The following is a 14,096-nucleotide window of genomic DNA, read 5'->3' on the forward strand; positions in this document are numbered from 1 at the left end:
TGCTTAATCCGAACAATTCGATATATACAGAGAGATATCAAAGATATCAAAGTGCAATGGTCTATGAAGTAAACACACTTACATGTAAAATAAAAATGCTCTTATTCTGGGGAATAAACATGATCTTGCATGATCCTCAGCCTAATCTGAGTTCTGAAATTGCATAACAGCATTTCCATTTTTCTTCTTTTTGTTTAGCAAAAAATCGAACCGCATACAATAGTCAAGTACAGAATATCTGGTATTTGAAACATTGTATCTAAAGGTATCCCTTTAAACAATTAACTAATTCACGAGGATAGCAATGATGTAACAAAGCACAATAAAGTATTTAATTCCATATACTGATTTCATGCTATACAACATTTTTACTTAATTGTCAAAACATTGCTCATTCTCTTGGGTCTCATTTCATCATGAAGTCATAATTAGACCCCATACCTGACTGGAAACCAAGCCTTCATATGTTAAAATGAGGACTAAGATTCAACAGGAATAGCCCAGTTTCCACCGTGTAGAGCGCATGATAGAAATGTCCTCTGCAACATGCAAATAAAGTAAAACGTATTGATAACGTGCGTGACAAACGAACAAAGGCACACCTTTGGATCCACTTTGGAATGGTCAATGGGGAAAACACCACTGACAAGTCTGTCCAGTTCACAAGACTTCACTTTTAATCCCGATCATGCACCAAATTTACAGGACAGTGCAAATAAACTTATCACTGACAGAAACTTACACACGTAATGGTAACAAAAGGTACGATATGTATACAACAGATATTCGTGTAATTATGTACAAAACACTTCATAACGAACATAATACGCTTGCACTCGTGCTTTGCATACAGAATGCAGGGTATAACGATCATTAATGGCCTGACAAGATAGGCCAAATAAGTATATGAATGCATTTCAGTCCCAGTAATTATAGAGCCCAGCACCAGATCAGTGCTTAGATTAAAGGCGTATGTACTCCGTGACGATTTAATAAAACACATTGTGTCTGAAGTCATCTCGTTCTTCGCCTAAACGAAATACGGTTGTAAAACGGCAATTACCGCACACGCGCACCCGCACCGCTGCACCCCCCAAATATAATAAACCAGTTAGAAACGTTATATTTAGTTACAATAAAATTGTCATGGATTTAGACATAGAGCTTAATGTTCCAGACAGTTGTAACTGTAAAGAATCTGAATACTGTTACTAACCAGCCGGCCATATTATAACGGGTAATTTTAAGATTTTTAATGATAAAAAAAATCAGAAATACTTTCTCCAAAGGTCCAAAATATAGAATTCCCTCGCCTATAAACTTTGAAAATGTATCTCTGAAATAACTCAGTCTATTGATGACTATATTAAAAAAAATGGTGTTGGAAGAAAATGCAGACCAGAACGCTCTCACTGAAAAGAAAAAGAATATATTTAAAATCATAAAAACTCGAGTTAAATTTTATGGGTCAAACCCTTATTACCTCCTGAATGCAAGTTTTTACTTCGAAGTTTAAAGAAAGCTTTATCCAAGGTACACCGGATTTTGTTTTTACTCCTGCAGACAAAGCTTCAAATAATATTATCATTATATGACGCATTCACTACACAGAAATATTACAATTTAATGAACTGAAACATACAAAAGCTTACCAGTTATCACTACAAGATGATTATGATATTGTAAAAAGTCATGTAAATCAATGTATACATTTTTATGTCGCACTTGACGACAACTAGATGAAGTTCTACTAGATAACATATTTATCAAATTTGGCAATAAAACTTACAGACAAGTAATTGGTATCCCGATGGGAACCAACTGCGCCCCATTCATTGCTGATTTATATTTATACTTTTATGAACGAGATTTCATGTTTAGTTTATCCGCTGAGACACAATTTGAAATTATTGAAGCTTTTAATGGAACCTCAAGGTATCTTGATATTTTAAATATGGACAACCTATATTTTTCAGAAATGGCGAAACACATTTACCCAATAGAGTTACAGCTTAATAAGGCTAATACTTCAGATTTAGAAGCGTCATTTTTGAATTTAAATTTAAGAATTGTGAATAATAATTTAGAAACGAAAATATATGATAAAAGGGACTTTTAGGTGGCTGCTTTGGTTAGATCTTTTTTACGAACTTGTATATCTACTGTTTTTTTTATTCATTTATAGAATGTACATATATTGCTTTTATAAATAGTCTCTTATAATTCTGTTTAGAATGACCATATGCTTTAATGGTTTTATATGGTGTGTATAAATTACTACAAATCGACATGTACCCGTTAAGAACTTTCCCGTTTGATACTTTGACCGCGTTTCAAACGTCAAACAAAACACCGATAGTTTGATATTGCCGCAATATATACGTTACAGTTACTCTTGAAGGCCAATAAAAATTAGTTGTGTGTTTTTATTTATATGTTGGTTTCTAATCATATTCAACATTTCTATTTAATCTAAAATATAAAGTCAACATTTAACTTCTATTTCTGACCAGTATCTGCAGAGTTATTGCCGATGAATTGGCAAATAATTAGAAGTATTATTAGCTCGTGGCGCGCTCGAATGTATAACTAAACGTTTATTACTTAAAGTCCTGAAAAATACAGAAATATTAATCTTTCATCTGTTTGGTAATAGGCATATTGCGTAAGATTATTTGGATCAGTTTTCAACCTTGAAATATTACCTGACTATAGTTGATCAGTTTTCAACGAGAGTCAATATTTTTATACGTGGGTGGGTCATTAAATAACGGGACGGGCCAGTTTTCAACGTTGAAAATTGGTCATTAATCCGTTGAGAAATGACCCATGTAGTCAATTTTCAACAGGGTCAGTGTTACACCGGCATAGATGAGATACGGCAAATGACCAAGACAACTGCCCTTGGGCATACTGCATTCGGATTCAGTCATATTTGAAGTTTTAAGTTATATTCAGTTAGTTGTGAACACTGGAAAATGCAAGTGCAAGAATGAAATTAAAATGCAGTTCAGTCATTGACTTAAAGGAGCGAAGTAACTGTATACTATAAAATGAATCAAGGAAAAAATAAATGTTCTTCCTGCATACTTGTAATGAAACATTTTCCTTAACAATTACACAAGTGTTTCTACTTTTTTCAAGAATGCTCCTTTTTTGAAGGAGTCTCATTGAATAAAGGAAAAGGTATACTAGTATATACAAACAGCACGTGGTGCTTTTTATTAATAAAGAGAAATAACAATACCGTTTTGTTCTGTTTAAAATCATTAAGTGCAACACTGCGGTCCACAAAGCTGAAAAAAGTGATATTTTTTATTTTTGGCGGCCATCTTGGACGCCATCTTGGATTTCTCAGAACGCCACCATTTATGCCGATTTATGCCGGTAGTTCCATAAACTTCAGACTTCTACGAACATTTTGGTATACAACTTATATTGTTGTACAGGGGGATCCAGGTTCATATTTTTTAAAGCCAGAAAGTCACCCTACTATTATTAATACATTGTTCCATTAAACGTCCGTTCGTTCCTTCGTTCCTTCGTTCCTTCATTAATTCATTCAGTAAGCATTCATTCAGTTTTCATTCATTCATTTATCCAAATTCCATCCAGTTTAATACTAAGGCTATGTATGGTATGTGCTTGGTGAAATAATTAGATGTAATTCAGAAGCAAAGTCTTTTGGATTTGAGAAGTCATAATAAAGCAGTATAATATACACCTTAGTTCCTTTTACTTTACATCACATGAACGCTGTAGATTGTCTACATACAGTTTAACCTGTCTTAATGACAACCTCCGAATAAAGTCTACTTTTTAGCTCACTTGAGCCAAAGGCCCATGGTGAGCTTTTGTGACCGCTCAATGTCCGGCGTCCGTCGTGCGGCGTGCGGCGTGCGTCGTGCGGCGTGCGTCGTCCGTCCGTCAACAGTTGCTAAAAGATCTTCTTCTTGAAAACCACTGGGCAGAATTACACCAAACTTCACAGGAATGATCCTTGGGTGGCCCCCTTTCAAAATTGTTCAAAGAATTGAATTCCATGCAGAACTCTGGTTGCCATGGCAACCGAAAGGAAAAACTTTAAAAATCTTCTTGTCCAAAACCACAGTGCCTAGGACTTTGATATCTGGTGTGTAGCATCATCTATTGGTCCTCTACCAAAATTGTTCAAATTGTCCCCCTAGGGTGAAATAGGGCTCCGCCCCGGGGGTCACATGGTTTATATAAACTTATATAGGGAAAACTTTGAAAATCTTCTTGTACAAAACCACATGGCCTAGGGCTTTGATATTTGGTATGTAGCATCATCTAGTGGTCTTCTACCAAGAATGTTCAAATTATCCCCCTAGGGTCAAATATGACCCCGCCCCGGGGGTCACATGGTTTATATAGACTTATATAGTGAAAACTTTGAAAATCTTCTTGTACAAAACCACATGGCCTAGGACTTTGATATGTGGTATGTAGCATCATCTAGTGGTCCTCTACCAAGATTGTTCAAATTATTCCCCTAGGATCAAATATGGCCCCGTCCCGGGGATCACAAGTTTCACATAGACTTATATAGGGAAAAAAGTTTAAAAATCTTCTTGTCTGAAACCACAACACTTAGACCTTTGATATTTGGTTTGTAGCATTGTCTTATGGTCCTCAACCAAATTTCTTCAAATTATACTCCTTGGGTGAAAAGAGGCCCTGCCCTGGTGTCCCAAGTTTTATATAGACTTATATAGGAAAAAGCTTTAAAAATCTTCTTGTCAGAAACCATATGACCTAAGCTTTTGATATCTGGTATGATGCATTGTCTAGTAGTCCTCTACCAAAATTGTTCAAATTATGCCCCTGGTGTTAAAAGAGGCCCCGTCGTGGGGTCACTTAGTTATTATGTGAGTTATATAGGAAAAATACTTAAAACAAATCATCTGATCCTATTTCCAAGACTATTTAGTTATAATTACCTGATGACCCCAAGTAATATGATGTCACTTGACTGTGACCTTGACCTACTGACCTACTTTCTTGTTTTTTAAGATACAGCCTTGAAACTTTGATGACATACAGTTTTGCACACAAATCGTAAAACTGAATTTCATTGACCATGAATGTGACCTACTGACTTTCTTAATATTTTATCATCAGTCTGACATTTGAAACATGTAGCTCATGTTACTCAGGTGAGCGATCCAGGGTCATCATGACCCTCTTGTTCTGTATTTCACACATGGTTCTTCAGGCAGCACTATTCAGAAAAGGAACATCACAGAGAAATATATAAAAATGCTTAAGTGCTTTAACATAATATGACAGAGAAAAGAGGAAAATAAAAGAGTTTAAAGTAGCTAAACATAAATAAAAGGAAAATATTTCAGATTGAAAGTGCAACATTTTTCCTTGATCTAGTTTGTGTTTTAAATCCTTGTTTCTCATTACAAGGAAGAATGGACAAAGTAAACATATTAATTAATTAATTAATTAATTAATTTCTATTATTTGGATATAATACATTTTGACAGATTTGCGTTCTAAAAATAATTTGATATTTTTATCATATTATGAATTTGACTGCCTTTCTTATATAAAACATACATATTATTCTTTTTTTAATTGACATTGATGCCTGTCAGGCTGCCATACGGTGGATCATGTTTACTAGAGTTGTGGATTATGTTACGTTTTGCTGTAATTCATACACCAGGATCGCGGTTGTGATATTCTAATAAGCCCAATAAATCCTGTTGGGAGAAGTCTGTAAAAATGTACTTGTATCATGTTTATTTGAGTCAAAAAATAGGAAATGAAAAAAGGTATTCATAAGTTTATTTGAACAGAGAATTAAAAGATACAAACTTGGAAGGACTCGATTGTAAACTCATCTAGAACGTCGCCCTATGAAACATTTACAAATTTTGCTACAAAAATACTTAGAAAATGTTCTTGTAGGGAAATTTAGAATTGTTCAACACATAGATTAGCAATAGAAACCAGTCGTTGGCATAGACCGAACAAAATCCCTAGAAACGTAACTTTTCCCCTCGCACATTTTAGATACTTCCTCTAAACCCGTTTTACACAAGGAAATCTGCTTATAGAGTGGAATTGTTAATTTCAGTCTTAATCCTGTCCATAATTTATCAATGCAATCGAAAAGTAGCCTATCTATTTTACCTGCTATAAAGGATAACACACTAATGCATCTAACAGTCCTGAAATTGTTTTCTTTGATTTTCTCACATTTCTAAATATTTTTCTCAGACTTTGACGAATATAGAAGCTAGAAGAAACTGGTCTCTTTCCAGCAGTATATTTTACCTCGTGAAATACTGTGAGTTTTAATGTTTTGTTGACAAAGTTCAAAACAAAAATGCAACACTTTCCCAAAGGCATTTCTTGATTTAATCTTTACATATTTTCTTTTCAAACAACTGACAACTATAGTAATTATGCATGTTGTTTTTTCGTGCCTAGAGGTACAAAGTCCAAAACCTGTGCAGACGTAATAAGTACCTAGGCACCTAAGCCTACAATAGAGTCTCCATTATTTTCTAAATATTTTACCAAAGATTTTTTTATCAGCTCTAAAAACTCTTTGTCAGAAAATTATGCTAAAACTTATTTTTCAGACTGTTCACTTTGATGCAGTTAACTACACATATATTGTTGATTATGTATTACATCAACTCATGTGTTGAAATCTTTGCTTTAATAAACTATCTATATATAAATGTTGTAGCAAAAATCAACGTAACTTTGAAACAGCCTTTTTCCAGCTGGGAATCCATTTCATTCTTTCTGTCACACCATCCCACACCACCATCACCCAATACGCCCAAAACAAGTCATCAACGCAGACACCTGTTCAAATCAAAAACAAAAATTGAACACCCTTTTCTTTATAACGACTAAAAAGAACTCAGTCATCTGGGTAAGATAAACTTATATCTCCTTAAATAATGATAAATGTTTGATGTTAACTTCCCATCGGGGGTCTACTGCGACGGGTGAAGACTTTTGGATTAAACGGCTTACGACAAGTGTAAATCCGGTATTTTCCGTGGATTAACGGGGATTACCGATGATTACTGGAGACAGTTTATATATCCGGCACCTAACGTGTATCTATTGGTTTTTAGCTGAATTGGAAAATTTGATAAGAGGTTGATTTATGGTAGATCTGGTCTTATTTCTTGCGGCTAATGTTGCCAATTTTTTATTCAAATTGTAACATGCTCAGTTTGGAAAACAACATGTGGTAAAGCTTTAAGGACAAAAATAGATAAACAATAACCGGTTTGCTTCATCAGTCTGGTAATTCCAACACCATCAGTTACCCTAAACATTGAAATTCGATGCCACAAAGCCACCCTCCTTGGTTATAAAAAACGAAAAGCAAATAAGTCCGTCAATATAAAGTATAGACATCAGAATTTAGGTAATATGAATTAAGGCACTGCCTAGCATGGGGATTTATCTTTTATATATCCACTTACAAAGAAATATTCAACACTCAAAAGAAAGTGAAACTTCGCTTTTAACAGTAGGTTTACATTTAGTGTCATCGTAACTCTTACATTGCAAAATTTACGGGAAGCCGTGACGGTGACGTCATTCACCGCGTTCTCGCACTGGCTTCAGGATTTTTGTTTGTTTGTTTGCACTCCACGCAGAAACTTCACGGTCATTACACTTCCTTACTGTTTTAAAAGTGTTTTTCAGTTGCATGTACTATTCTTTATTACAAAAAAGAAGTAAAAGAATCATGTTGGCGCGGTTTACGAATTTCTGAGACTGATTCGGGGTGCTCGGATGTTCATGCAGACAACCAGCCTGCGGCGTGTACATAAACCGGAACCGGAAAACATCGAAAAAATTGCCTCAGTATATGCAGACAACAAAGACGAATAAATATATACGGACGTTACCGTCTCCGGATTTTCATCCCCTATAAATAGTTACGGCATTGCCATGTATTAAGTGTTAAAGGGAGGAAACTGTCCCATTAATTTGGTAGAGAAACGTAATACTTGTTTCCCTTATGTTATAAAATATTTAACTGCTAGAAAAACGTATGACTTGCGAGATATTTATTACATTACCTAAATATTGTGTGGAAGGACCGCTGCAAGACTGAAACAATAGAGAAAATCGTCATTCTTTTACCAGTATCTAACCCTTATTTTCACTCACTTTACCATGTTTTATTGTCATATATGCATTCTATGCCAAACATGCTGGAAATATTCACCCAAACTGTCGGCGGGTAGCTATCGGCAAAATATACCAGTGAAATATGCTAGACTTTTTGGAGAACAGGGTGCACCAGGCTGTACTGAAGACTAAAAATATAACCATATTTTATAACAAAAACATAACATTGTTTTTAGCATCTCATTAGGATAAAATAACGGAGGGAAATCGCAGCAGCTAAATGTAAAGAATTTCATTTTTGTATCGGTGTAACTATGAAAGTATTATTCTCACATCATTATACCAATAATAACTAGTGTGAATTTCAGGTAAAATAAATCAATTTAAAATCAATTTTCAATGCAGTTTAAATAATAATACTCTCTAACAGAAAAATCACTAATGAATCTAAAATAGACCCATAAATCTTTCAAATACTTTAGCCGATGGATTTTACGCAAGCCGCTTCCAAATATTGATATCAATATGCAAAATTAGATTTCACAAACTTCCAAAAGTAATTGCTACTTTTAGGCTTTTTTAAAATCCTACCCAAGACCGTACCATTATGATTTCTAATGCCCAAGGTATCCCTATGCCCTATTTTGTCTTCATATTTTTGACTGGTGTGTCATTATTCTACAATTAATCAAAGGAGATACACGCGGTAGAATGCCGGGATTTCGTCACAAAATCGCTAAAGACATTGATATATCTTTAAACAAACACTGTTTAACTGCGATTTAGATCAGTTTTGAAAATATTAATGTTTGTAAAATGAATGTAAATTTTGACACCTTTATGTTCTCTTATCTAAAACAGCGGATATGGCTGTGCTACATCATTCTAAGGCTAGAAGATGCGTCTATGAATATAGGCATAAAGGTAAGGGAAATCCAATATAAAGTTCGGTGCTGGTCTCGTTCCAATTTTTTAAGAAAATAATAGAAAAAAAATTCTTTTTTTTTTAGATTTATTTGACGCTATCGGGATATTAAAATGTAACATGTTCGGTGTAGAGGAATGACTAAGCAATTTGCGAACCCCGGTCATTTTTTGCGAGAGGAGAGATTATGCGGACGAGACATTTTGTTTAATTTTAAGTCTTTAAGGTGATTGACAAGAAATAAAATACACGAACAAAATTTTTGACTGAAAATATATTTTGTAATTTTGTAAAGAATGATATCACTGCATATTCTACTGAGAACATCAGGTCGAAAGCGATTCATTAGCGTCCATTTCTCTTCTCTATTGCCCCAGTTTAAATATATTTATTGTATAAAGCACATGACTGTATTCATGTAACAACATACAAGTCTGTTTTGTTTTGTGTTTTGTGGGGGGGGGGGGGGGGGTTTAGATTTAACGTCGCACCGACACATGATAGGTCATATGGCGACTTTCCAGCTTCAATGGTGGAGGAAGACCCCAGGCGCCCCTCCGTGCATTATTTTATCACGAGCGGGCACCTGGGTAGAACCACCGACCTCCCGTAAGCCAGCTGGATGGCATACAAGTCTACAATGCCGTTTAGCTATAATAGCAATAAGATAGGACCAAAGGTTTTCCAAAGATATATAAATAAATAGCCATTGTCTTAAAAACTAGTATATATGTTAGCTATTATTTTGACATGTATTACGAACGCGACCTATGGAGAACCAAAGTGCTGACATCACAGAAGGTTGAAACCCGCATTTGATGTGCAATAAACCACTCCGTTGTAACAGTTCAAGTCACTTCCATGAAACAGTATATGCTATCGGCTGCTATGCTATTTCCCGGATGTTTCGATTTTAATGCGCATGCGCTCCATGCCATGAATTCCCAGTCCCATACTACCACTTTATATTTCCCGCAGTAGTGGTCGCTGATAAGCGTACTATGGCAAGTCTATATCTGCATGTAGTTCTCGTGTGGCTATCAGTGTGTAACATTATCGCTTCCGCATTAACCGTTAATAAATAGGCTACTTATTTTTAACCATCGGCATTCAGGATATTACTATGCCCCAACGATAACTTGATGCTTGCATTTTTCTAACAAGTTTTAAAAATCTAAATATTTTTAGTTTTAGTATCAACTGCAAAGTAGCTCAGATGTAAAGCATACTGTCCATGTTAAACAAATCTTTTGCCGTGTGGGTTCGAAACTCAGCATCGACATTTAATTTTTATTTCATTTTTGCATAAAAATAGATTCCTTTATGTGCTCTGCCACAACACGACAATGAAATATCTAAAGCCGATATGGCCCTCGGTCGATATCGCTTTTATCAGGTCGATAAATCCACATATCGACCTCACCAAAAGGTAATAATTGTATAATGTTAACTTGTCAGATAATGTGCAAGCATTATGAATTGTTTTCTCAGTTATCATAAAATGGACCCGTCCTCGCGTTTCGGCGGGAATCACGTTGTCATTGGGGATTAGTACTTGAATTGTAACAATGTCAGTGTTAAAGGGCCATGAATGCCTGATAATAAGTTAATTTATACGTAAGCCATACTCAAGCCTTTCATTTTTAAAATCGGACCATTATTGAAAACGATATTGCAATTTGAAATTTAAGAAAACGGCTGATCATGGAGGAAGCCATTTTAGTGTCTTTATGACGTCATTTACACATTGCTGAACTATCATGTCCCCCACTTGGGGGGGGGGGGGAACAAGGTTTTGCCCTGTCCGTCCGTCCTTCCGTCCGTCCGCCACACTTCATTTCCGACCAACTGGAGAACCATTCCACCTAGAACTTTAAATCTTCATAGGGTGATAGGGCTTACAAAGTAAATGACCCCTTTTATTTTTGGGGCCACTTGATCAAAGGTCAAGGTCACAGGGGCCTGAAACATGGAAAACCGTTTCCGATCAATAATTTGAGAACCATTTGGACCAGGCCCCTAAAAACTTCATAGAATTATAGTACTTACAGAGTAGATGACCATTACTGCTTTTGGGGTCACTTGAGCTAAGGCCAAGGTCACATGGACATGGAAAACGGTTTCCAATCAATAACTTAAGAACCATTTGACCCAGAATGTTGAAACTTCATAGGATGATTAGACATGCAGAGTAGATGAATCCTATTGATTTTAAGGTCATTTGATCAAAGGTCAAGGTCACGGGGGCCTGAACATGGAAAACGGTTTCCTATCAATAACTTGAGAACCACTTGACCCAGAATGTTGAAACTTCATAGGATGATAGGACATGCCTAATGCAGCCAACCGTCAGTGTCTCTTTGACATTCGCTCCCGTCCCCTATTGACTTCTTGCCTATAACGACTATGCATTTGGGGAGACATGCACTTTTCTACAAAAGCATCTTCTAGTTTACCGGTACATGTATTTATCAATAGATTAATTTCATATTTTTCTTGAGTGTAAAATTGGTCTGTTTTCATTAGACATTGTCGGTTTATGTGAAGTCTGACTGTGAACATCGAATGCGGACTGTCTAGGGAGCGTTTCAAAACACATTTTGTCATTTATTTGTTTGTTTTGGTAAGCGCCGTTTTTTACAGTATTTCTGTTATGTAACGGCAGGTAGTTGACCTAACCAGTATTCCTGGATTGTTTACCGGTACAAGTTAACCTGTTCTCAGCAAGTAATGGTTGCTGTTTTTTTCATGGAAAATGTTAAAATGTAAAGAGCAACTTATTTTAAGTTGCTGTAACAGAGTGACAAGTCACACCCATTAACTGTGCATACTGAAATTAGATTGATCGGAGACCATGTAATAACAGTTTGGTGATCATCTGAAGTTCACTTTAAGCTAGTGTAGAGATTTTTAAACTGTCAAAATGTGTATCCCCAGTAGATGAAACTGGTAGAAGCCGTGCATTTCATTTTCAGTGACTACTATTATGTGCTTAAAGTGCGCAATCCTAAACAAATTACCCTCTTTTTTACATTATTTTCTCGACAGTCTCTTATACATTAAAGTGCTCATCAATCTATAATCATGCTTGAGAGATATTTTAAAAACGATTTTTCTCCCTTGCTGAGAAAATAAAACGGGGATGTTAATGTTAACTTACAAAAAAGAAACATATACTGCAAGGGCGTAGCCAGAGGGGGAGGGGGTGAAGGGAGGGGTGCGACGGGTGCGATCGCACTCCTGCCTTTTCGGCAAATCTTCCATTTTCATTATATCAAAATACCCTTGAATGTCCATTCTTTTTTTTTCGGCTCGCTACGCTCGCCAACTTCCCTATATTTACTATTATTGACGATATAACCTTTATATATAGTCTTTATATTAAAGAATACAATTTTTATAAAAGCCAGGGCATTACTTTTATGCGAAACTGATTATGCATAACTATTTACCTTTTCACAATAGCGGAATGAAATGTTTAAAAATGACAGTTTACATCTACATTGAGATTTTCTAAAAAATGATGTAAAATAAATAATGTAAACTTTGTAACTGAATACTATGAAATTTATTAACGGTGTTATGTGAAAATTTTAACGGTGTTATGTGAACTTTAGTGTAAAAATCAAGGATCATATATCAGTGAAAAATTGTTTAGCGGCAGGACCCGTACCTAGGTTGCTACTCATTTTATTTAGAAATGATTTTAAGAGTAATAACTCTGCAACAATATTTCGGGCGGACGTGCCGATGATACGCTCAACAAAGCTTTATACCAAGCACTTCCTACTATCATTGAAATCATGACTTGAATTTTGAAATGAAGCGTTGACAAAAATTTCTAGCAGGTTTTTTTCCCCTTATAAATCTACCTCCAGTATAAAGGTATTCCCAAAGCAAAGAAAAAAAATGTCCCTATTCTGAATATAACATTCCCAAATTAGTGTTACCTTTTAGGAATTTTGCCGGTTTAAAATAGTTTTGCTAATTTGTATGTATATTTTGGTCATTAAAACAACAGTTATACTGTTGAACAATTACTGAAATGCAGTCCATTAATATTTTACATAAAAATATCTTTACATAGATTTTGTTTATTTGCAAATTTTCTCAAATAAAACAATTTTCAAGAGCATTTTCCTAATTCCACTAGTGTTGAAGGCGTTCCCAAAATGATGAAAAACGACCTGTCTACATAATTTCTGTCTCTAATAATTAATCCGTCAAATCATTCAACGTACAAGCCATAACTTATGAACAATATAGACCTGCAACTATCATACCTAAGACGTTTCAGTCAAACCACACAAACAGGGTACTAGGAGAAGTAGTCAGAACAATTTTTTTTCAGTAAAATGAATAATGGACATAACTCCGGAAAAAATATTTCGAGCAGTATGTACTAACGATATGCACATATTATTTCAATAAATCTCTTAGGCTTCAATGAAATTTGGAGATGAATTACAGAAAAAATCTCTTCATAGACTTTATGTATGATAATCAAAGGGCCATTACTCAGTACAAGATCATTTAAATATGAACCTCGTGATAAATGCTCAGCTAGAATTTGTACGGATCATTCCTATGAAATTGTTTTCAAATTCTTGTTGTTGTTGTTGTTGGATTTAACGTCGCACCGACACATGATAGGTCATATGGCGACTTTCCAGCTTTAATGGTGGAGGAAAACCCCAGGTTCCCCTCCGTGCATTATTTCATCACGAGCGGGCACCTGGGTAGAACCACCGACCTTCCGTAAGCCAGCTGGATGGCTTCCTCACATGAAGAATTCAACGCCCCGAGTGAGGCTCGAACCTACATCGATGAGGGGCAAGTGACTTGAAGTCAGCGACCTTAACCACTCGGCCACGGAGGCCCCGTTTTTAAATTCTGCTAATTATAAAGAAGTTCGGACAAATTTCATTCAAAAACTACTTTTAAGGGACCCTAACTCCACAAAAAAACCCAGAGGATACACACAACAAGGCTTCATAATATCATTTCTGTGAAGTTCCGTTTA

Source organism: Mercenaria mercenaria, chromosome 15 (assembly GCF_021730395.1).
Source record: "Mercenaria mercenaria strain notata chromosome 15, MADL_Memer_1, whole genome shotgun sequence".
NCBI classification, from domain to species: Eukaryota; Metazoa; Mollusca; class Bivalvia; order Venerida; family Veneridae; genus Mercenaria; species Mercenaria mercenaria.